The sequence below is a fragment of the Lepidochelys olivacea genome (assembly GCF_965140295.1).
Source record: "Lepidochelys olivacea isolate rLepOli2 genome assembly, chromosome: 5".
Classification (NCBI taxonomy): Eukaryota; Metazoa; Chordata; order Testudines; family Cheloniidae; genus Lepidochelys; species Lepidochelys olivacea.
This window is the reverse complement of record NC_140415.1, coordinates 132,814,203-132,839,828: the sequence shown is the minus strand read 5'-3', so window position 1 is coordinate 132,839,828 and position 25,626 is coordinate 132,814,203. Positions and strand designations below refer to the sequence as shown.

Here is a 25,626-nt window from a genome sequence, read left to right as displayed (position 1 = left end):
GAAGTGAGCTGTAGGTCACGAAAGCTCATGCTCAAATAAATTGGTTAGTCTCTAAGGTGCCACAAGTCCTCCTTTTCTTTCTGGGGAGGGAAGTGCACCACCTCCTCCTGCAGGGTGAGTTAGATTTCTAATGTACTCATTAGCCTTTCAGCCAGTGCTGCACTTTGACAGTTATACCCTGCCGGGACCTGATTCTGGCCCCTGCCAATCAGGAGTCACTCCACTGAAATCAATGGAGTTCCAGCATGGAGAACCAGGCACCCATGGACCAGATCCACAAATGCGTCAGGGGAACCAAACGGAGGAAGTGAATAGTAAGACATCTCAGACGACATTAGGGATGAGAGAGTTGGGCTGTATATACACGTCATAAAAGTCACCAGGGTGACCTCCAACAAGCCGCTGCTTGTTCAAGTCATCTGGCCAAAGGTCCCTGGGTTCAGACAGAGCAGTCCCGATGATTACCACTGTTACGTGTGTGACTGTGTACAAAAGAGGAGTGTGGGCACTTTGTTTTCTTTTTGCTGTCTCAGAGGTTTCTCTCGTGAGTTTTCGGATGTTTTTCCTTCCAACGGGTAAAGCGGTAAACGAGAAACTGCTGCCTCTGGCAAAACTAATATAAGACCTGACAAGGAGAGAAAGCTGTGGCTTATACATCCTCTTCTGTCTGGCTCCAGCAAACACCTTCTGAAGTAATGGTTTTTCAGTGCGGTGATGCTATGGCAGATGAGTGGCCATATCAGCAAATATTTGCTTTGCTGATTGCAGGATCTTGGAACTGATTTGCAATAGAAGGCCAAGTAGGAGCAATGGTGATCTGTGAGAAAAAACAGACAGATTGCTTTGTCAGCCATCTGCTTTAGACTCAGACAGTCCCTTTCTTGTCGCTTCTATCTCATTAGACTCTGACCTGGATCACAATTTGTCCCTATCGGTTGTTGCCTCTTTCCCGCTGTGTCAGAGGCTGACCCATTATTTCATTCCTTCCTGACCTCAATCTGCCCCTCTGTCATTGGCTGCGACTTCAAGACATCTATGGAATGAATGAAGACTCAGGCCATTGTCTGAACACGGCCTCTGAGCAGAGCAAACCACAGCATCACAGTGTCTCTGAGCAGAAGACTGGAAGAATGCGACTGGTGATTTGCACCCCACCCCTGAACCGGTACTCAGAGGTTTGTGAGAAGGTCGCTAATCCTTCGGACAGCTCGTAGCAGGGAAGGTGGGAGATGGAGGCCACCTGCTCTATAAAGGGCATTGCTCCCCATCTCCAGATTCCAGCCCGTTAAATGGGTTTGCAGGCCAGTGGCACTGAGACAGCAAAGGGGGAAAGTGCCAGAGACCCCTTGAAGCCTACTAGGCTTTTCTATTGCCGTTCTAATCACTGTGGCAAGTGCTCAAAGCTCTGAGGGCCAGATTGTGAGGCCCTTCCTTCCTAGTGGTGAATAGGATCTTACTCCATGGGCATGCTCATTGACCGGAATGGGACTAGCTGTGGGTAAGGTGCCACTTGCGGGGAGTTAGGCTCCTAATAAAAGAGATGGCTGGACAGCACACTCCAGGGTGGTCTGTATTCCCCTCTCCCCACCCCCCATTCAGTATTCAGGACAAAGTAACATTTTCTTTTGGCTGCTGCCCGGCATGCCTGGTCCCATCATACAGAGAGCAGACCTTGAAGCGGGAGCCCTCTGTGGCTGCCGGGGAGAGTTTATATGCAGAGGAGGGATGGGGTGCTAGTGAGCTGTCGATTTCACCTAATAAAAGCCTTGGCTGCAATGGCTGGTGTTAACCCAGCTCGCTGCGCCCTTCTCCCAAGCACGCCCACACAAACCTCCCAAAGACCTGGGTCCTTGGGGAGGGGACAGAAGGAACCATGGGGAAAGGTGAGGCTCTTGCCAAGGGAGGCTAACTACCCCAAAGCTGCGCCGGTTTTCTGTCTGGCAGAATGGATTGAAATTCTTCCCACCTCTGACCCAGTCAGTTGTATTAATCATCAGCAGAGTGATTTGAACAGCATCATGAGAGTTCCCTCTAGAGGAGCAAAGGGACAATCTACATGCCAATGTTTCCCTACTCTCCGCTGGAGCCGTTATTCTGCACGTCTGGCAGCAGGCGCACGTGGCGAGGCACAAGTGCCGACGGCCAGGCGTGGCGTGGCACGTGGAGCGGTGGGGCTGCTGGAGTCCCTCAGCAGCAGCGGTACAAAGGCACACCTCTTGGCGAAAGGAGGAACAGACAAGATGCTTCGGCCGACGCTGAGCTCAGCGTAACGTGGTCCTTCAATTAGCGTAATCCACATACTGTACCGAAGATTAAGATCACAATCACACCGAGGGGCACAGCTGAGATCCTGACATCATTGCGCTAGGCACTGTACAGACACAGGGAGAGGCAGGCCCTCTCACAAAGGGTTTACCATCTAAATAGGCAGAGGCTAGGCAGGGAAACAGAGGCACACAGAGGTGAAGTGACTTGCCTAGGGTCACACAGCAGGTCAGTGGCATGAACAGAACCCAGGTATGGCAGGGACCAGTCCAGTCCAGTATCCACTAGCCCACGCTACCCCTCCTTTCCCCATAATTATATACTCAATCCAACTTCAAGGAGATACGCTACACACTCTATAAACGTTGTACAAGTGTCAGTTTTTAAAAGAGGTGTATGCTACTATGCAAAAGCTGAAATACTATAAAATGCCTCTTATTTACTCACTTCTCCCTCAGATTCCTAACTGCGATGGAAAACTCTGACAGCAGAAGGTCTGTCACTCCTGCAGACAAGCACAAATGTTTCCTGTTTTAGTAATAGGTGTCACGAAATCTCGACTCCCTAAGACAAAGGATTAAAATTGTCTGTAAAAACGCACATACACAAATACAGTGGGGACACTGAGCACACTAAATAGACTAGGTGTAGGGACCAAGAGGGCAATCAATACAAGAACAGGAGGAAAAGGAATATTCCTAAAGGAATTTCACACTGTGACAGACTGCTTTACACAAAACCTGGGAGTTAGGTGCTAAAATCCCACTTCGTGCCTTTGGAAATTTCAGCCTTTTTTTAAAGCAAACTAAAGTTCAATGGCTTCCCTCATGTGGAAATATCTTAAGTATAACAACTTGCATTCACATAGTGCTTTTCAACCCTCCCTCCCCCTCCCCAAATATCACAGCACTTTACACATGTGGGTAAACATTATGGTTGACATTTTACAGATGGGGAAACTGAGGCACAAAGAGATTCAGGGTAACACTGTCAAAAGTGCTAAAGGCACTTTGCTGCTTTCGAACATTTCACTCTTAGTAACTTGCCCACGGCCAAACAACATATCCAGGGCAGATCTGGGACTAGAATGCTACTGTGTTTGTGTGATAAAAGAAATGTTAATACATCCACAGTATAGAGAAAAAGAAACCCACCAAAAAGAGAACTTCTGTTTTAGAACTTAAACCAAAAAAGTCAGTGGAAAATGTAAGACTTCACAGGAAACTCTTGAAGGATGATATTCTGGAATCCCTGGCAATGAAATAAGTAATGTTTTCCAATTCCAGACAACTTATGACATTAAATATTAAATGCTAAGATCATAATTTAAAATATATTTATAAAAGTTAGCAACATTATAAAAGTTTAGCTAATTGTTCTAGGTCTACCTCTTGGAGTAAAGTGTCTGTTAGTTCTATACTGCCACTACTGGCATGGCAGAGTCTTTTGTAGTACTTCTTTATTCCCACCACTTGACAAAAAAGAGAATGAATAGGAGTGGGGAAGGGGGGCTTCAGCACTGGCCTAACTCTGCTCCCGTTGAAGCCAATGGTAAAACCCCCATTGACTTCAAACTATGATCTCCATATATACCATTGCTGTACAAAAGTGTGATATGTCTGCAGGAAAAATTGGGATATCTGCTATGATTCACTGAAAAAGATGGTTTGGAGAGATTTCAACACATCACTTTTCAGTTGTGAATGAGAAGGTGCAGCAGCATGCAGAGCCCAGATGACCTTTCCGTCTGTTTATCAAAGTGCTTCCAGCTCCCTTGTCAAGGCAAGTAAAACAATAATAGATATGAAAGCGAAGACAGTTCAGCTGCATCCAGAACACTTTGTTACATAAAAAACACTCTCAAAAGGTCAATGTGGACCTGATGGCTCTTGTTAACTCTTATTTGTTGTGGCTGTGAGTGCAGAACAGTGATAACCAATTTATGAATTAAGATAAGATGTTACAGTAGCACCAGAACCTGCCCCATCAAATTTGGGTTTTGGTGAATCAGTTCTAAGTGGTATTTAATTTCCTTACATAGAAAAGGAAAATATAAGGCTAGGTTGATCCTGACAATGAAAAGAGGATGGGAAAGCTGGTTAAGACCCTTGACTGGGCCTTATGAGATCTAGGTTCAGCTCTCTGCTCTGCTACAGACACTCCTTATGACCTTGGGCAAATCTTTGAATTTCTCTGTGCCTCAGGAAAAACAGGGTTAAATCTTGCCCCACTGGAGTGTGGTGAGGGTAAATTAATTCCTGGGAGGTGCTCAGATGTAATGACAACGGTGGCGATATAAAATCTAGCTAGAGAGAAAAGCCAAATACTGTGATTCTAAGCACAAAGAGGCCTCAGAAAAAAATGAACGCAAAATTATAACATCAGGCCAGCTTCTCAGCTGATGTAAATGGTGTCACTCCATTGACTTCAGTGGATCACTGTCTAGTTACACCGGCTGAGGATCTGGCCCACTCTTTTCCTCTTGCTGAATACATTACCTCTGTAGAATATATTTCATACTAGGCCAATTTACTGTTAAATTAGACAGTGAAGATCTTAAGAGATAATAATATTTGAAAGAAAGCCCACCCCTTTCTTACTCTAATACATCGAATTTATACTGTGCACGCCAAAGAAATCAGTCCTGTCTGGAGTACTCTAGTATTGTGAGCCTATGCACAAAATTAGGATGTTGCTAAGAAACCTGTTACTTTAGCAACATTATCCCTAGAACGATGGGAAAATGGCTAATTGTGAGAAACAAACATTGTTTCAGTCTATTGTATGTCATTGAATTATTACTGTTGGATTGATCGCTTAGACTAATTGTGGAAAATACTTAATATTTCAGATTGTTTCACTGTATTTTGTCTACTTCTCCATGATTTCTTCTATGCTGCCCCTTATTGCATGAGAAAAGCTCCCCATCAATATTAATTAAGTAGGCACTTTATGTTTTAAATCCATCCTTAAAGCCTACCTCTGCCTTGACTTCTGTCTGGTATTTGTTAGGCAAGTGGCGAATTCTGATTTCTGCTTTTATGCAAAATATGTTTTTGCATTACATCCTTCTCCTAACATTCCACTTCTGTTTCTCTATTTTTTCCTCCTGTTGCATTCTGTCTAAAACCTATATGGTGATCTCTCTGGGGCAGGGGCTGTCGTCTTTGTTACTTGTTTGTACAGCACCTACCACAATGGGGCTCTGATCCTTAGTTTGGGTTCCTACATGCTACCATAATAGACAGTTATTTATTGTTATTGTCCCTTCTTTCAATGCCAGAGTTCTATTCTGATGTCAGCAATGCTCATGTCCAGGGCCTTTGCAAGTAACCTCCCAGTGTGGGAGAAATCAGTGAGGTGGGGTCTAAGTATGCTCTAAGTTTAACTTGTTTTACTTACACGTGTTCACTAGACCTGGAGAGAAGGGCAATCCCTTCTCTCAGGAACCTCAGTGCAACACCAATAATAGGTCCCAGCAGGAAGCAACTCTGCCTCAAGAACTGACTCCAATGAGAGCCCAAGGCAGAGAGCAAACCCTCCTGTTGTCTGCACAACTCCCTTTCAAGGACCACTGCCTCTACCAGAATAAAACTCATAACACAGCATGTCTTCCATAGGCTCAACATTTGCTGGCATGCCATGAATTTGGAAGACGCTGTAGCAACACCAACTGGCAATGCCTGTCATAATGTCATGAATGCCTGTCATAACTAAAGGCATTTTTTTTGCATCGGTCTTCACTGCAGAGGATGTAAGGGAGATTCCCACATCTGAGCCATTCTTTTTAGGTGACAGATCTGAGGAATTATTCCAGATTGAGGTGTCAAGAGAGGAGGTTTTGGAACAAATTAATAAACTAAACAGTAATAAGTCACCAGGACAAGATGGGATTCACCCAAGAGACCTGAAGGAACTCAAATTTGAAAATGGAGAACTACTAACTATGGTATGTAACCTATTCCTTAAATCAGCTTCTGTACCAGATGACTGGAGGATAGCTTATGTAACACCAATTTTTTAAAAAGGCCCCAGAGGTGACCCTGGCAATTACAGGCCAGTAAGCCTGACTTCAGTACCAGGCAAATTGGTTGAAACTATCATAAAGAATAGAATTCTCAGATACATAGATGAACACGATTTGTTGAGGGAAGAGTCAACATGGCTTTTGTAAAGGGAAAAATTGTGCCTCACCAATCTACTAGAATTCTTTGAGGGATACAACAAACGTGAACAAGGGTGATCCAGTGGATATAGTGTACTTGGACTTTCAGAAAGCCTTTGATGACGTCCCTCACCAAAAGCTCTTAAGCAAAGTAAGCTTTCATGGGATAAGAGGGAAAGTTTTCTCATGGGTCAGTAACTGGTTAAAAGACAGGAAACAAAGGGTAGGAATAAATGCTCAGTTTTAAGAATGGAGAAAGGTAAATAGTGGGGTCCCCCGGGGGTCTGTACTGGGACCGGTACTATTCAACATATTCATAAATGATCTGAGAAAAGGGGTACACATTGATATGGCAAAATTTGCAGATGCTACAAAACTATCCAAAGTCCAAAGCAGACTGTGATGAGTTACAACAGGGATCTCTCAAAACTGCGTGACTAGGTAACAAAATGGCCGATGAAATTCCATGTTGATAAATGCAAAGTAATGCGCATTGGAAAACATCATCCCAACTCTACATCTAAAATAATGGGGTCTAAATTAGCTGTTACCACTCAAGAAAGAGATCTTGGAGTCATTGTGGATAGTACTCTGAAAATATCCCCTCTATGGGTAGTGGCAGTCAAAAAATCTAACAACGTTAGAAACCATTAGGAAAAGGATAGATAATAAGACAGAAAATATCAAAATGCCACTATATAAATCCATGGTATGCCCACACCTTGAATACTGTGTGCAGTTCTGGTCACCCCATCTAAAAAAAGATGTATTAGAATTGGAAAAGATACAGAGAAAGGCAACACAAATGATTAGGGGTATGGTACAACTTCCATATGAGGAGAGATTAAAAAGATGGGGATATTTGCACTTTGAAAAGAGATGACTAAGGGGGGATAAGATAGAGGTCTATAAATCATGAATACTGTGGAGAAAGTGAATAAGGAAGTGTTTATTTACTACTTCACATACCACAAGAACCAGGGGTCATCCAGTGAAATTAGTAGGCAGCAGCTTTAAAACAAAAACAAAAGGAAGTTCTACTTCACACAACACGTAGTCAACCTGTGGAACTCGTTGCCAGGGAATGTTGTGAAGGCTAAAACTATAATAGGGTTCAAAAAAGAACAATATAAATTCATGGAGGATAGGTCCATCAATGGGTATTAGCCAAGATGGTCAGGGATGCAACCCATGCTCTGAGTGTCCCTACTCTCAGACTGCTAGGAGCTGGGAGTGGACATCAGGGGATGGATCCCTTAACGATTGCCTGGTCTGTTCATTCCCTTTGAAGCACCTGCATTGGCCATGGTTGGAAGACAGGACACTGAGCTACATGGACCATTGGTCTGACCCAGCGTGGCTGTTCTTATGTTCTTCTTATTATATGTACATAAAAGAAAGATAGCTATACATGAGCTCTAGGAGCCTTGCCATGACATTTAACAAGCAGGGAGCGAGACTGAGCTGTGCAGGATTTCACAAGTGTGTGAGAGCCTGTGTATGAAAAGGAACTGTCTGTTCGAAGTGCCACAGAGTTAGAAGCTTTCTGAACTCGGCAAGAGCCCCAAACTGGGCCGGAGGACATATATCTGAAGACTCTCCAGTGAGTGATCTGAGAGTGTCAAGGGAGCCTGAATCAGCAGGAAGTGGTGGTGATGGCGGGGGTGGGGAAGAATGAGATTTGTGGGACAGTAAACAAAAAAGCGAAAAACAAGTACAGTTGAACCTCAGACTTACGAACACCTCAGGAATGGAGCTTGTTCATAACTCTGAACAAAAAAATTATGGTTGTTCTTTCAAAAAAGGTCACAACTGAACATTGACTTAATACAACTTTGAAACTTTACTACGCAGAAGAAAAATGCTGCTTTTAACCATCTTAATTTTTTTTTAAACTTCCCCCCTTTTTTTAGTAGTTTACATTTAACACAGTGCTGTACTGGATTTGCTTCCCCCCCCCCACCATATCGCTGCTGCTGCCTGATTGCATGCTTCTGGTTCCAAATGAGGTGTGGGGTTGACCGGTCAGTTTGTAACTCTGGTGTTCGTAACTCTGAGGTTCTGCTGTAACCTGCTCTCCAGCAAAGCACGCCTGGCCACGGAATAGCTTGCTTGGAAGTTTCCCAGAACATTGGAGGTTTCCATTCTTAGACAATGACTGAAAAATATTAGGTGAGGTGTTTTTTTTTTCTAAGCTACAAAACGTAAGCAGTGGGTCTCAACCACTTCCCAGGGCACCTTTTATTTACTGCAAACAATCATTTGCAGCCCCTCCCCCTTTTCCAAGCACAATAAAAACAAATTATTAAAAGCATCTTGTAACAAGCTGTGATGAAGTCCTAGCTGACAAAGCTTGGTCCAGTCAGGATTCTGCCAAGTGAGAAAGGAGAGACTGGCGAATCCTGAGGGATACTTCAGTTCAGCCCCCTCTCTTAGGCCAAGTGAGGTTTGGTTTCCTCTCCCAGCTTTTGCTGCAGAAGCCCCTTGGAGGCTGACTTATTGGGGTCCTCAGCCCCTTCTTTCCACACTGTGGAATTATTCCCTCTTGAGGGCACATCCCCTCTGCTTCTGGGCAATGGCATTACCTTCAGGGCAGCTGGCCTCAGGCTTTGAGCAAGAAGCATGGGTCTAGCAGATAGAGGTTACTTGGCTACAGGAACCCTTTCCCTCTGGTATTGTTGATGCCGCAAAAGCCACACTCTTGCCCATAGCCCTGGGGCCATTTTCGAAGCAGTCGACGGCCATGAGGGAAGGTGCACCGAAGGGTTCTTGTTTGGCGGCCATTACTTTGGCCTTGGCAGTAGCTCCTCTTATAATACAATCCCCAGGCAAGGTGGTTTTTACACCTCACCCCAAATTCCTGTTTTGGGAGAAACAATGAGAGGTCAAGTCAGCTCATGTCACAAACTCAAGACCAGGTCCTCAGCCGCTTAAACGGACAGAACTGTGTCAACAGGGGAGCTCAGCCCCCTGGGCTTCTTCTCACCAGCCGAAGGGGTGGCTATAAAAGCAGTTATGAACTACGGATATTCCTGTGGCTGAACGCCTCAGGACCCTCTCAGAAAGGGGGTAACAGTGGCCTCTGTGGCCTATTTCTGCACTATGCCAGTATCTGGAATCTGTAGGGATGTTCAATGGCGCTCCCTCTCACAAATCATGGCTTGCTCAACACAGCACAGGGAGGGATGGCAGCGCTTCTGTCACTGTTCCCCTAGCAGGACCCTCAGTGTCAGCCCACTGCCCCAGGGAGTTCCCGCCTAGCTCCTCTCCCGCAGCGTGACCCCCTGGAGGCAGTGTCAGGAAGGGGAAGAGGGCATTCCTGGCAGTGGTGGGTATTTGTGTCATGTTACAGCAGCAGGGCTGCTCACTAGGCAGACGGCCAGAAACATCAAGAAACCCTTACATTAGAAAGCAAGGAAACATCTTAAGAGAGAGAGAGAGAGAGAGAGAGTGCGCAAGACCAGATGCAACCTCACAAAGGAGCCAGTAGGCTCAGAATACACACAGCCTATGAAACTATCCCCTCCCCACCGTCCCCACCCTGTTTGTCCGGCAGAAAGTCAGCCAGCGAGTCAGCTTTTCTTTTTTCAGTCTTTTCCCCATAAGCCCGGGGAGTGTTCTCTGCTGCGGGGTCAAAAAGCAAAGAGTGCCCTTCTTTTACTGTGTTTCTGAAAGCAAGCCACATTTGCAGCTCCAGATTTGCTTTGTCGATATTCACCATTCATTCTGAATGCAAGCTTTCCAGGCCTACACACAGCAAACTTGCTGATATGACTCAACAGGCATCCTGCTTCCAGGGAGAGGTTCTGCACTGAAGGGGGCCCTCAGAAAAAAAAAATCCTCCACATGTGAAATCAATGGCACTGCATGCAGGGGCAGCAGCCTCTGGCCCTATGCATTGAGTTGCCAGATTGGGGCCTTGCAAGGGCAGAAAGCAATCATTCATTCATCGATAATTTGCCATGTTGGTATCAGTGATGGGTTTTGTAAAGCACCTAAGGTATAGATGAGGCATAATAAATGCCATGGGCTTGGTTCTTATTGACACTCTGGCAATGTACAGGGGCCCTGAAATGGGTCTACATTTAATTCCTTTTTGCATACATTTACACTCTCTTAAAGGATCCTGTCCAGAGTGGTGTAAAGGGGCCCTAGCATCAACAACAATCAGAACCCACATCTTTTCCTCTTTTAAAATAAAGACCTGCATGTATTTTTAATCCCAGAAATGCAAGGGAAGGCATTCACGTTTTTTTTTTTTAACAAGAGTTTTCTAGTCTTCACGATCAAGTTTCTCCTAACATAACCTGTTCCTGTGCTGGGCAGCACAGAAGCATGCCCAGAGAGTTGTCACCAGCAGTGCTGAATTGCAGCACGGAGATGTGGGAAGGCAAAGTTAAGGTCCACCATCGCTTCCTCCAAAGAGGCACATGTTCAGAAGGGCGAAAAACTGGCACCAAAAACTGGAAAAAATAAGAAGCAAAATGTACAGGTTTTATTACTGACATGAAACCACCCAGTCTCACAACATGCCTTTGAATAGTGCTGTTTTCAACTGGAGAAGCAGAGCAGAGACCCCACTTACTATCATTGCACGACCAAGAAACTTGATTAATATTTGGCTCTAAGAGTGCTGATTTGGTGGGCTATAGATGTCGGCGCCTATTAAAGGACAGTGGAGGATTCTTATTTTAAACTACAATTTTTCAATAATTTGATCTCTTCTTTTTCATTCACTCAAATCTAGGGTGGCCTCGTGGCCGGTTTTCGACAAGAAAGTCCGGTCAAAAAGGGGGCCTGACAGTGTCCGGTCGGATCTAGTGACCAGACACCCAAAGTCCAGGTGGAGAGGCGCTGGGTCATCATCACTTGTGCCAGCCCCTACTCAGCTTCCTACCTGCATGGGCGGCTGCAGCTCCAGCCCGGGCTCTGCAGGCAAGTCCCTCCTGACCTGGGGGGTGGGCGCGGAGGGAGAGGGGACAAAGCAGCTAGTGACAGGAGGAGGAGGGAAGAGGTGGGGCTGGGGCGGGGAGGTTCCGACACTCCTGCTGAAGCATCCAGTTTTTAAATATTACAAAGTTGGCAACCCTACAAATCAAGTGTATTAATTCAGATTTAAAACAAGTCTGGGAAATATCTGAAGAATTTCTAGTGAAATCTTAATGGATTCTGCCCCTCCACAACCCAAATTCTAATCTAGCCAATGCTGACCCTTACACTTCCTCAACATCAAGACTTTTCAGAAATAAAGATAGCAGATTTTTCTTTTTATTATATGGATTTTAACATTAACACTTCAGTAACTTTTTTGCCAACAGTAGTAGTTTTGATTGTCCTGGCCCCCCAGACTGGGATTTTCAAAGGAATCTAAAGAGCCACAAATCTCACTCTGAATAGATACAGTCATATAATCTCCAATTACTTCTCTACCAGAAGCAAAAGAGAAATATAATTTGGTTTCTATGCTGCAATCAGATAGTTCCATTCCCCAAACGGTAATTCCCCCTAGATAGTAGAAGACCCAGGTCACTCTTTAAAAAAACCCTCTGATTTATCACACATGTATTTATTGTTCAAAGATTGAAAAATCAGCGTTTCCTGATCTTCTTTATTCTCTCGTGAATCTCACTGCATCTCACTTCTGCTTAATTCAAAGCCTAATAAGAGGAAATTAAAAAGCCCCCAAACTTAGGTCACTTTCTCTCCTGCCGCTCTTCACCGACCAGGTCACAACCTGTTTGGATGTCTCTATAATCCCCAATTAAAGAGTTTTCTCGTGTGCTAAAAATTTAGGCCTCTGTTCAGCACAGTGTATAAATCACATGAGTAGGGCCCTGTGCAGATCACAATTTCTTTTTAGAAATTAGAACATTTTTTAGAACATTCATGAACATGTAATGGGCAAAACAGTTAATTTCAAGGAGTATGCATCGAAGTAATTTTAAAACTAAAAGCAGCAGTAATCAAGCATGTGCAGTGTTCAGTTATTTGTTTATATTTTTAAATGAAAGTTAAGCCTCATTAGTTGGTTGGTTTGTTCTGGACCAGATCTGAGTAAGTTGCATTGCAACCTAGCACACAAGGTCGATGAACTACTCACCTTTGGCCCAGCTACCCTTCCGCTAGGGGCCGGGTCATACCTTAGCGGTGCTGCTACCCTGTGTGTCAGGTTGCAACACCCAGAGTGGGGATCCAGGCCCAGCCCCTTAGACCAGAGCCACCTTTGTACAGTGAGTGCAAAATGGGCTCACTCTCCATCCCTGCCTGCACCACGCTGGGATTATGGTTAGGGTGCCAGGATGGAGGGTGTTGCTGTGGGTGGGCAGTGGCCCATGGGCAATCTAGTATAGTGCCCCCATTGAATCAGGAGGCTATATCTGCCCCCCGTAGTGGTATATGCTCTTTTAGGCCTCAACCCTGCAATACTTATACACGTGCTTAGTTTTACTACCAGGAGTAACAGAGCTAAGCACATGCAGAAGGTTTTGCAGGCTCAGGCCATACATTGTCAGACAAGTCTATAGGATGCTGCTTCTTGAGTGATATGAAATCAGCAGTGGTTCTCAACCTGCGGCCCAATCAGCACACAGCTGTGGCCCATGTGACATACTCAGGACCATCCTGGTAGTACTGGATGCGGCCCACAATGGTAAATAGGTTGAGAACCACTGTGGTGGGGCCTTGAGCCCCCTTGGAGATCAGGGCCCCATTGTGCTAGGCGCTGTATAAACACACAGTAAGAGAGTCCCTACCCCAAAGTGCTCACAACCTACAGAGATAAGATAGACAACAGGTGGTAAGAGAAAAGGAGGCTCAGTGAAGGGGAGTGAGTTGGTCAAGGTTACACAGTAGGTCAGTAGCAGAGGTAGGAACAAACTCCAGGTCCCCTGAGCCATGCCTTATCCACTGGACCACATTGCCTCTCAAGAATTATAGCGCTAATGTGTCAGCTAAGCAATATCTAAGTTCTGACCACATGCAGTTTACACTCAATTATCTCTAATTTATCTCCAGATTAAGTTATCTCCCATTATGACCTTTTTTTTTTTTTGCAGACAAATCCAAACAGACCTTGCCTATTATCAGGGGTATGCTCACAGATTCTTCTTTGTTCCCAAGAAAAAAAAACATTTCAATTTGAATATCCCATCAAAGAAAAAAAAAAGCTTTTAAGTAGGTGAAAAACTAATGAAAAATCATGCTAATTTAAAAAAAGAAAAGGAGTACTTGTGGCACCTTAGAGACTAACCAATTTATTTGAGCATGAGCTTTCGTGAACTACAGCTCACTTCATCGGATGCATACTGTGGAAACTGCAGTAGACATTATATACACACAGAGACCATGAAACAATACCCCCTCCCACCCCACTGTCCTGCTGGTAATAGCTTATCTAAAGTGATCATCAAGTTGGGACATTTCCAGCACAAATCCAGGTTTTCTCACCCTCCGCCCCCCCACACACAAACTCACTCTCCTGCTGGTAATAGCCCATCCAAAGTGACCACTCTCTTCACAATGTGTATGATAATCAAGGTGGGCCATTTCCTGCACAAATCCAGCTTTCACCCTGACCACACAACATGATCTATCGTCTACAGCCAAGCTCTGCGATACAACCACATTTGCTCCAACCCCTCAGACAGAGACAAACACCTACAAGATCTCTATCAAGCATTCTTACAACTTCAATACCCACCTGCGGAAGTAAAGAAACAGATTGATAGAGCCAGAAGAGTTCCCAGAACACCTACTACAGGACAGGCCTAACAAAGAAAATAACAGAACGCCACTAGCCGTCACCTTCAGCCCCCAACTAAAACCCCTCCAACGCATTATTAAGGATCTACAACCTATCCTGAAGGACGACCCAACACTCTCAAAAATCTTGGGAGACAAGCCAGTCCTTGCCTACAGACAGCCCCCCAACCTGAAGCAAATACTCACCAACAACCACACACCACACAACAGAACCACTAGCCCAGGAACCTATCCTTGCAACAAAGCCCGTTGCCAACTGTGCCCACATATCTATTCAGGGGACACCATCACAGGGCCTAATAACATCAGCCACACTATCAGAGGCTTGTTCACCTGCACATCCACCAATGTGATATATGCCATCATGTGCCAGCAATGCCCCTCTGCCATGTACATTGGTCAAACTGGACAGTCTCTACGTAAAAGAATAAATGGACACAAATCAGATGTCAAGAATTATAACATTCATAAACCAGTCAGAGAACACTTCAATCTCTCTGGTCACGCAATCACCGACATGAAGGTCACTATCTTACAACAAAAAATCTTCAAATCCAGACTCCAGCGAGAAACTGCTGAATTGGAATTCATTTGCAAATTGGATACTATTAATTTAGGCTTAAATAGAGACTGGGAGTGGCTAAGTCATTATGCAAGGTAGCCTATTTCCCCTTGTTTTTTCCTACTCCCCCCCCCATGTTCTGGTTAAACTTGGATTTAAACTTGGAGAGTGGTCAGTTTGGATGAGCTATTGCCAGCAGGAGAGTGAGTTTATGTGTGTGTGTGTGTGTGTGTGTGTTCCGGGGGGCGGGGGGAGAAAGCCTGGATCTGTGCTGGAAATGACCCACTTTTATTACCATGCACATTGTAGGGAGAGTGGTCACTTTGGATGGGCTATTACCAGCAGGAGAGTGAGTTTGTGTGGGGGGGACGGAGGGTGAGAAAACCTGGATTTGTGCTGGAAATGGCCCAACTTAATGATCACTTTAGATAAGCTATTACCAGCAGGAGAGTGAGTTTGTGTGTGTATGGGGGTGGGGGGGGGGTGAGAAAACCTGGATCTGTGCTGGAAATGGCCCACCTTGATTATCATGCACATTGTAGGGAGAGTGGTCACTTTTGATAAGCTATTACCAGCAGGAGAGTGAGTTTGTGTGTGTGTTTTTTTGGAGGGGGGTGAGGGAGTGAGAGAACCTGGATTTGTGCTGGAAATGACCCACCTTGATTATCATACACATTGTGAAGAGAGTGGTCACTTTGGATGGCCTATTACCGGCAGGAGAGTGAGTTTGGGGGGGGGCGGAGGGTGAGAAAACCTGGATTTGTGCTGGAAATGGCCCAACTTGATGATCACTTTAGATAAGCTATTACCAGCAGGACAGTGGGGTGGGAGGGGGTATTGTTTCATGGTCTCTGTGTGTATATAATGTCTACTGGAATTTCCACGGTATGCATCCGATGAAGGGAGCTGTAGCTCACGAAAGCTCATGCTCAAATAAATTGGTTAGTCTCTAAGGTGCCACAAGTCCTCCTTTTCTTTTTGCAAAGACAGACTAACACGGCTGCTACTCTGAAACATGCTAATTTAAGAATCACACAATCTGATTCACTAATATAAAGGATACTAACTCTTTGGATGTGGTGGTTCAAAGTGCATGCTGGAGTAGCACAAACCCCTGTTGTGCTGGCAGGCTGTCTCTTGCTTAACACATAGAATCAAAGTCCTGTTCTCTTGGGGTAACTGAAAATGCAATAGCTCTTTCTGTAAGTGGAACTTTTGTTAGTCTGAGAGTCTTGCCAGGAGCTATATGTCAACTGTAGTGGGTACACAAGTTTACTAGGAGATTTATAGATTCATAAGGTATCTACATGGCAGCTGGGAGTGCGCTGCCCAGCTGCTTGGGTAGACAGACACATGATAGCTCTGGTCACCCAGCTATTCTTTTACTATGTTCTAACTCAGCAGTTCTCAGCTGGCCCGTACAAAGCCCCTAGCTACCCCCTACCTGTGCCCTGACCTACCCCCTGCCCATACACAGAACCTAGTTCCCTCCGCCTGCACCCTGAGCTTGCCCCTTCCTGCACACAGGACTTAGCTACCCCCTGCTTGCACCCTGAGCTCCCTCCTGCCCGTACCTTGAGCTACTCCCCTCACTTCACACAGCCCCTAGATACCTCCTGCCTGCACACAGACCTAATTACCCCCTTCCTCTACCCTGAGCAGTTTTCAAACTTTTTGAACTGAGTCCGCCCTTGGAGTTATATTTTTTGGTATATTTCAGACAGGCCGGGTGGCTCCAGAGTGAGTCAGAGGGTGGCTGCGGGGCTACCTCCATGGACCCTGCTGTGCGGCGCTGGCTCAAGCCCCAACAGCTCTCGCCCCCCTCTAAAATAGAAGTAAAACTACTCCTATGCCCAAGGGTCCCGCTCTGCCCCGGAGCCCCGAGCTCCCCCACTCCATTGGGCCCTGGCATTTTTGTGGCATGTTGAGGGGGCCTCAGCCAGAAAAAGATTGAGACCCCCTGCTCTAGCTCAACCAGAAATTAAGAGCTCTTTCTTAGCAAGTCACCCAGTCTCGATTTAAAGACTTCCAGTGATAGAGAATCCACCACACCCCTAGATATAGTGTTCCAAAAGTTAATTATCCTCATTGTTAAAAATGTGCACCTTATTTCTAGTCTGAGTTATCTAGTGCCAGCTTTCAGCCATTGGATCTTGTTAGATCTTTGTCTGCTACGTTCAGAATCTCTTAGAGAGCTTTTCCCTCCTACAGATACTTATAGACCTGGATAGTCACCCCTTTAACCGTCCCTTCCTTAAGCTAAATAGACCAAGCTTCTACTGTATATGGACAGTTTGAATTGGCAGCAACAGCAGCTTTTGAGCTAAAGGGAGACAAACACACAGTTGATAAAAGTCAAAATATAAATGAAGATAATTTCTTAATACCTGGTGACCCAAAAACTGTAACTGAATCTTCTTCAAACTTCTCTGTTGCTTTCACAGTGAGCCTGGCATTTTTCAGACCATGTCAATTCTTCATACCAAAATTAGAGGGTGTCTAAATAGAGCTTTACAGAGGAAGCCATTGGCAACCTGAACTTTGGAAGGGCACTGGCCTTTTCACAATATCGTTGAAGGGGAGCATGAGCTTTTTAATAGTGAAGGACTTCGAGCCTTCATCTTGCACCAGGATTTAAAGTGACAGGTGGTTACCTAATAATGAAAATAATGGTGGCTTTATTGCTTCTTTGGAGATGCGATTATTGCTTCTAACGCATGATGATATCATTACAAGTGAGAATTCACTTCCAAATCAAGAATCTTCCAGTTACCTGCACACTTGGGCTGAGATTCCTCAGACTGGTGCTCAGTCCAGAGACGACTAGTTTTTAAGTTTTACAACATTCTGTTATTGTTTGAGACATCTGCGTGTCACAGACATAGTTTAACAGAGGGAATGACGGGAAAGCTAGGGCAGGAAGTGTTACTGACATTAAACTACACGTGGGTGATTTTTGGGTCAGTGCCCAAGACGTGATAGAGAGGCGAGGGAGTGCTGGCATCTCCATCAGGCAGCCAAGTCCGCAAATTTTGCTGCAAAGACCATGGCCAGGATCCAACAGAAGCTGTTTGGATTTTTGCTTTGCAAGATTACAGAAGAAGAGGCTGAACTGACATTTTCCAAGAAATGTTCAGATACTGTTCTATTCCATTGCCCATTTCTCCCTCAAGCTGGATTGTTATTTCTTGTACAACAGTAGCACCCGGGGTTCCCAACAGAGAGTAGGGCCCTGTGGTGGTCAGGGCTGTACATACACATAGTAAATGAGATAATAGACAAGACTGACTCAGACTTTAAGGCCAGAAGGGACCATCAGGATCATCTAGTCTGACCTCCTGGCCATTGCAGGCCACAAAGGGTGGGAGAAAGGAAGCATTACCGAATAAAGACAATACCAATTTAGCGGAAGGCAAGGGTATTATCATCAGTGGCCATCTTTAAACACTCACTTGAGCAGTCCATCCCTACTCAACAGAGCACTTAAGCATGTGCTTAACTTTAAGGATACACTTCAATGGGACTTACATGCCTGTGTGTGCTTAAGTGCTTTGCTTAAATGCCTTGTTGAATCAGCCCCTGCTCCAGTCCTTATCACTTCACTGGAAAGACCCACCACCACCATCGGCCATGCAGAAAAGAAAAATTTCCCATTTGCTTGTTATGAAGGTGGGGGGAAAGTCACTCTTTCCATTAACCGGACTGCTTCCTGCTATAAGGAGAACAGATCTAACAACAGACAGCAGGATGGAATGAGCAGGTCCTTACGTAAATGTACCTTTGCGTGGATTGTGAGTACACGTTCCAATTTATACTCCATCCCTGAAGATATTTCGCCACTAACCTTTCTGTCCCTGCCATCCTCTCTTGCTGCTGTTCTTATCTCATCAATTCTACCTTTATCATTAAAGGTCTGAAATAGAACATTCAGATACCATCCCAGCCATGTTGAAGCCACAGACAAAGATCATCATTATAAAGAAAAACCGTAAAGTTTTCATTTGTATTAATCTGCGCACATTGTGACATCGCTGATCTGTCATGAAAGATTGGATTTTTTCCTTGCTTTGCAGCGGTAACACGCTTATCTGAAAAAAGAAAAAGGGATGGATTTTCAGAAGTGCTCCGCTCCCAGGTAGGTACCTATTATTATTTATTTGTATTTCAGGAGCTAGGAGCTCTAGCCCTCCCCCCACCCACCCCACCATGGCCATGAAAATTCCTGCAAGAGCAAGTCCCTATTTTCTGACCAGCTCTAGTCTTCACTGACATATTTGAAGAAACCGATGGAGACCATGGCCTCTGTCTCCATCCCCAGTCAGTTGGCCTTATGAAGGAAAGGGGGGGTGGGGTGGGGGAGAATACAAAGTTAACAAGGAGCTGGTTCTATGGTTGTATGGTGTAACACTTAGAAGTAATTAATATAAGTCTAAGTGGACCTGCTGGTGGCTCCAGGCTGGGTTGAGCCACAGGCAAGGGGTGTGGATATGGGCAAAGGGCCCAGGAAAAATGGAGACGGCCACGAGGCATAGAAGGGGCACAAGGCTAAAGGCTTGTCTACACCTGAACTGCAACAGCAGCATAGCCGCAGCTGCACCGCTTCAGTGTAGACATTGCCTAGACCAGTGGGAGGGGTTCTCCCGTCAGTATAGGTAATCCGTCTCCCCAGGGTGCAGGAGCCAGGAAGACCGTGCACCTGCTCAAGGGAGCAAGAATCCCCCCTTACATCCTTACCCCTTGGTCCTGGGCCCACAGGGGTAAGCAAGCCTCAGACAGTGCAAGGGGAGCAGAGACTGGTCACATTCCCCTCGTTGGGGAATCTTCCGACATGAGGCAGAGCCCTACACTGGCCTCTCTACACCCCCTGGCACGAGGGAGTGGGTTGGGGGCTGGGAGAGGTGGGGAGGAGATGTGGCCTGGGCGTGGTGCACTCCAGCAATCCTAAGGCAGTGGATGCTTTGTTGGGAACCATCGCCAGCTGGTGCAGGCTAGAGGAGCCCGTAGGGTGCTGTAATGTGTGGTTAGGCTGGGTAGAAAAATCAGAGAGCTGTAATAGCTCTGGGGCCTCCCATAACGTCTGTGAAGCAGTGGCCCCAAGGGACAGATTTTCCAGACAGCTCATTTTCTAGGGTGCTCAGATCTTTCGAAACTCCAGCCATGTGTCACAACAGGACCTGCTGGATGCTGAGCTCATTTGAAAAAAACCATGGGCCCAGCTGAGGGTATTGATGAACTGGAAACCTGGTCCTTGCGTGTCTGATGTGAGTGCCTAAATACAGCGCGCCCAGCTTTGGGAAACCCAGTTTAAAAACCCTGTCCACAGCAGCCTGTTGCTAACTTGAGGCACCACTGTCATTCGGCACCTTTTCATATTGTAAAATAAAGGATGGATCACTTCGTGGGCTGGGTCTGGCCTTGTCCTTTCCAGCAACGATATGTTTTCTTGGGCAAAACAAAAAGTACATGCTCTGACAGGAACTCGGGGGGGGGGGGGGGAAGAGAAGGGGAGGAGGAGAGGGGCGGGATACAAGCAAGGGAAATTCTCAGTTAAAGCTGCTGTAACCACCTTGGTTTACTGTAGCCAAGTTGTTCCTATGCATCCCAGACCAAGCCATCCATCTGGTGTTCTCACCCCATCTTCTGAGCTTTCTGGTTGCATGTGCAGCCTTAAAATCATGTTCTTCCTTCACCGAGTTTAGCTCAGGCTAACTGTTATTCTAACAGGGGGCTGGCAATTCGGTTTGAACAGCAAACAGGTTGGCAGGGACATATAGTGTTTGTGCTTATGTATCATGGGGTCCCTCCAGACCTGTATTGAAATGGGTAGAACACTACTGTGTGTTATAACGAAGTTCCCCTTGGGGATTGGTTGGACCCGTTTAGATGAAAATGAAATGAAATCTGAAATGTTCTTGGAGGTAGGGGAGAGCAAGAGTGCAATTGTTCTGCATCCTGCTGTCTCGCTGTGGCTGAAATGTGTGTGTGGGGGGGAGGCCAGTCTCCTGGCATTTCTCAGGCTGTGTCTACATTAAGGACATTCTCACCAGTATGATCAATACCAGCCCCATCAGAACGTGGTGCTCTGGCATGAAGCAGGGCTTACACAGCACAGCTTCGTTGAACGGCATCCAGGACTCAGCAAAGCATTTCATCACGTGCTGAGTATGTTACTATTCAGCAAAGCACTTAAGCATGTGCTTAACTCCCACTGACTGCAGCCTGGACCAGTTCGGCCATCCTCATCACCTGAGACATGATACACCTGAGCACCTCACAATCATTAGAGGGCCAGGGAAGTCTGATCCACCTTGGAAACGGAGGCACCAGGTGGATTAAGTGACTTTCCGAAGGTCACATGGGCAATCTGTGGCTGAGTTCAGAAACTGAACCCTGTCTACCATGTCCTAGGGAACACCGGCATGAATTTCTTCAATGTAGACAGGGCTTAAATGCAGCCATACCAGGAACTATTGCTAACCCGACCTCACAAGACATCGAGCTCTGTCTTTGCCTGTGTTTTAACACCAGCTTCTTGTCTCAGCCTCATCTCTGAGGAATGGGAGCAGAGGTGCTCTGGCAGCTGTGGGCGGTCGCCCGCCAGAGACACAGCAAGAGACCCTAGTAGCTGACTGAAAGGAACGCTCCCCCGTAGGCAGCTGTTCCACTTGAGCGTGATTGTTTCAAAGCAACTGCAGCTATAACAACAATGCCGTGGTGCTTCAATAATTACAGCCCGACTCACTGTATTTAACATTTTGGGACAGCAAATTTGCCTGCCAATCATAAAATAAATACCTTCCCCTTTGCAGGAGCTCAAGAAACAATCAACTCAATTCAAAAGCTCGTTCCTCTCGCAAGTACTACCAAGATGGGCTCCGATGAAGCAGAATGACTGTAGTGACCATGTACAGTGTGATTTGGGTCATACGCAGAATCCTCCAGGGCTACCTCTTTAGCTAAGGACGAGGACAAATTCCACTCTACCAATGTTGCTTACCAAGGTGAAAGAGAGGGGTGAGGAATCAAAGGAAGGGTGAAGAGACATGGTTGAGGGAAGGGAGAATGAAACTCCTGTAGGGAAGCAGGAGACTGGGGCAGAAGCACTGAGAGAGATTGATGGGAGATTGAGGAGAAAGAGGAGAGATACAGATGGATTTTGGTAAGGGGGAGAGCAGAAGATGGAGGAACTATAGTGAAAGAGAGAAATGGGAGAGATCTAGAAAGGAGGAAATAGAAGGAAATGAGACCCAGGAATTGGAGAGGGAATAGTAAAGAGAAGAGGGAAAACAACAGAAAGAAAGTGGGGAAAAAACAGCAGAAAGATGATAAGGTCAGATGGAGGAAGAGAGGATGAACTGGAGCGAGAGAAGCAAACTAAATGAGGAAACGGAACGAGAAACAGGCCCCTAAGTAGCTGAATAGTAGTAGCTAAACACATTCTTTACTTCAATTAAATTGGAAGGGCATAAATCTGAAACCGAGACCATTTCACACAATGACTAATGGGACTGTGGAATTCACGGCCACAAGATATCCTAGAGGCCAAGAACTCAGTAAGATTCAAAGAGGGACTGGGCATTTATATGGATCAAAGCATATCTAGAATTATCACAGGTCAAGGAAAATACAGTCTGAGGTTTAAGCCAATCTTTAACTGTTTTGGGTGAGACGCGTCCCCTAGCAGATTATCCCATCTTTACCTACTGGGAGGTTCTTGCTCCTTCCTCTGAAGCAGCTTGTAATGGCCACTGCTGGAGGCAGGACCAGATGGACTACAGGTCTGAGCCATTATGGCAATTCCTATATAACGTTTGGTACGTTGTTAAGTCCTGAGGACTTCAGTGCTTAAGTGCTTTGCGGAATTGGGGTCAGAGCAAGGACACGCACAGAGATACCCCTAACAGATAAATTCTTTTAGAGATTTTATTGTATTTCTCCTGGGAGGAGAAGCCCAGGTTAAATCTCCAGAGGTCAGGGACTCTTTGGGGAAACATCAGGTCTGGGGGAAAGAGGACATTTTCTGGTTGATGGGGCTTCAGGAACCATTTCAACAGCCTTCCCCCACCCCCAGCCCCCTGCCACATACACTTTATTTGGCATGTTAATTTGACATACATCTGTAATGATTGCCACATCTATTTGTTCCCAGCATTTCTTGTTCCTGTAGTGATCGCTCTCTCGGGACATGTGATTATGGAGTTTTTCTCCCATTCAGGAGATTCCTATAAAATGATGTTTCTTCTGTGCATTCTTTTTTCTATGGACATCTGGAAATGCTCAGAGAAGTACATTCCCAGGAACAATGCCCTAGGAGTGTTATGACATATCTGCCTTTAGATGTATGGCTGTTTGGAGCCAATCCAACCTCCAGACTTTCCTGATAACATTTATTTGCAGGGCTCTGACCCAAAGATCTGTTTCAGGAGGCAGGGAAGAATCCACATTTCGAGCCCAGCTATGCAACTCTTTCTCATGTTGATAAGCTCCGATGCGTCCTCGTTAGCACTATTCAAGCCAGCTAGAGGCAGTGGGGTCCAGTGAGTAGGGAACTAGTGTGGCAGTCAGTACAGCTGGGCTCTGTTCCCAGCTCTGCCCCTGACCTGCTGTGTGACTGAGGCAAGTCCCTTTCCCTCTCTCTATTATTATGATCATCATAGCATCCAGGAGGCCAACTCATAGCCGAGGGCCCCATGGCGCTAGGTGCTGTGCAAACACAGAAGAAAAAGACAAGCCCTCCTGCACAGGGATTATTTCGTCTGCATACTCTTCAGGACAGAGACTCTCTCTTACTGTGTGCATAGCCTGGGCCAGCCCTGACCCCCACACGCCCCACCCCCCAAGGGTGGTAGGGCCCCTTATTCTTCCTTCTTCAGGGCTCCGGTGATCCACCTTCTGACCAATGGCTTCTGGGTTCTTTATGCACAGTGCTGCCACTAGGTGGCCAGGTGCATAAACTAATGCACAGCCCCTATGACCTCTTGGCAATTACATCAGGGAATCAAGGACCAACAACTCACAATAAACAGCATGTGGTCCCCCCTCCACCCCCCGAAATGACAGCGGTACCCTGAACAAGGGAGAAGGGGACAGGCAAAGGAATCTCACCCTTATCCCACAGCAACAAACACTAGATGCCCATGAACTAAGTGAATATAATGGAAGCAACCCGCCAAACTCTCCCGCAAGGCCTTACCTGGGTGGTGGGGTTGGAGCTTGGTGTGAAGCGCTGGTGTCTCTTGCTGGGAAGCCAACAGCTGTCTTTCGGCTACAGTGAGGTCAAGCCCTGGCTCCTGGTGCAAGGGACGCTCCACCCCCACCCCCACCCCCAGCCCTGCAGGCAGCCAGTCTTCCCTGGCCAAATGGAGTCTCCAGTCCTCTGCAACAGAGAGCAACTGCACCCTCTCCAGTTACTCTAACCCACCTCCCTCTGGCCAGAGCTCTGTCTACACACACTGCTTCCACCTGGGCTCAGCTCACACCTCAGGGCAGTCCCAGCCACGGGCAGGCTCCCTGGGGCCTGTAGTAGGTCATCTTGACTGTCAGTCAGGCTCCTGGTCCAGCCCCTATCAGCTGGGTGTGTCCCTCAAGTACAGGTGAGACAGGCAGACTCAGTGGCACCTCTTGTCTCTGCCTCCAGGCAGAGACTGCATCTTGCTGGGAAGGGGGCTGTGTATATACAGAGCCTAGCACAGTGGGCTTTTGATCTAGGCTGGGGCTTCTGCACGAGGGATGCCAGCATCCCCAAGGAGCTACACTCTCAAAACTCACAAAACTGTTACCTGTAGAGAGTTTTCTAGGTGAGCTATTGTAGTGTCTTCAGTGACAGAAGAGAAATGGTGTTTGTGGATTTAAGGCCAGATTGTGTTATTGATTTTTCCTTTCAAAAGACTTTGTGCCTTTCTTTGCATCATTGAAAGATTTTTGTAAAGGGTTTCTTCAGTTTCTTTTTGTTAACCTTCAAAATATGAGGGATGTCCAGTCTGGTCTTCCCTAGTTTTGCACTTCTTGGGGATTTGAGAGCTGTGTATTGCAAACTCTCAGATATCCGTTGATATGAACTGTTAACAAAGACGTTATTTCTCACAAGTGTTCTTCAGGCAATTGAGTTAAATAGGCATTAACAAACAACCAAGGATCAGGGACGTGATCCAGCAAAGCTGCTTAAGCCTCTCTGAGGAGAAGCAAGTGTGCTCGGCACAGTGCTTAACTAGCTCCTGCTCCTGCACAAGGCAGTACAGTTACGCAGCATCACCTTGCACAGCGACCCAGCGAATCTGCCGTTGCTCGCCCTGCTGCGAAAGTGACAGGGCGCAAAACTCAGGGGAGCCAGTGTTACCGCTGCTCTACGCAGTCTACACAGTAACCTGAGATTTGTTTAGTGACACAATCTCTTGCATGCAGCTTGAATATTAACTGCAAGGAAAATTACAAGGGAAAATAATGCACTTTTGGAGATTGTGTCTGGTGTGATCTCAGCAGCCAGCCCCCGCTTTCACCGCACTTCTTACTAATCACACCCACAAACACCAACAAACATACCCCTATATTCTGGGAGGCATTACACTGGTTAGCAGTGGGAATGGGTTATGTGCACTGTTTTGCCTTGAGAAGTTGCAGCTGGCTTATCTTTCCAGAATGGCTACGTCCTACTGCTGAGACCACTTGCCTGAGAAGTTACACCCCCTTGGGGCCAGCAGTGACATTTTTTAATGGCAAAATGACATAAGCACCCTCTTTCTTTCCCTGTGGATTGTATGCATGAAGCACATGGAAACAAGGAGATTAGGATTCCTCCCCTCTGGTGCCCTACTGTGAGCGGAGTTAAACTTCCTCCTGCGTGTGCGGCTGCTTAGATTGAGATGGACCCATTCTA

The 25,626-nt window shown here is 46.2% G+C and overlaps 1 long non-coding RNA gene across 1 annotated transcript; it reads right to left on the bottom strand.

The window, feature by feature from the left end:
• Nucleotides 1-9,225: 9,225 nt before the first annotated feature.
• On the bottom strand, nt 9,226-17,271 carry LOC311520288. The gene is made up of 3 exons (XR_014711543.1): nt 17,141-17,271; nt 10,738-10,893; nt 9,226-9,290 (listed from the first exon to the last, which is right to left on the bottom strand). It is a non-coding gene; the product is annotated as an uncharacterized lncRNA (long non-coding RNA).
• Nucleotides 17,272-25,626: the final 8,355 nt, after the last annotated feature.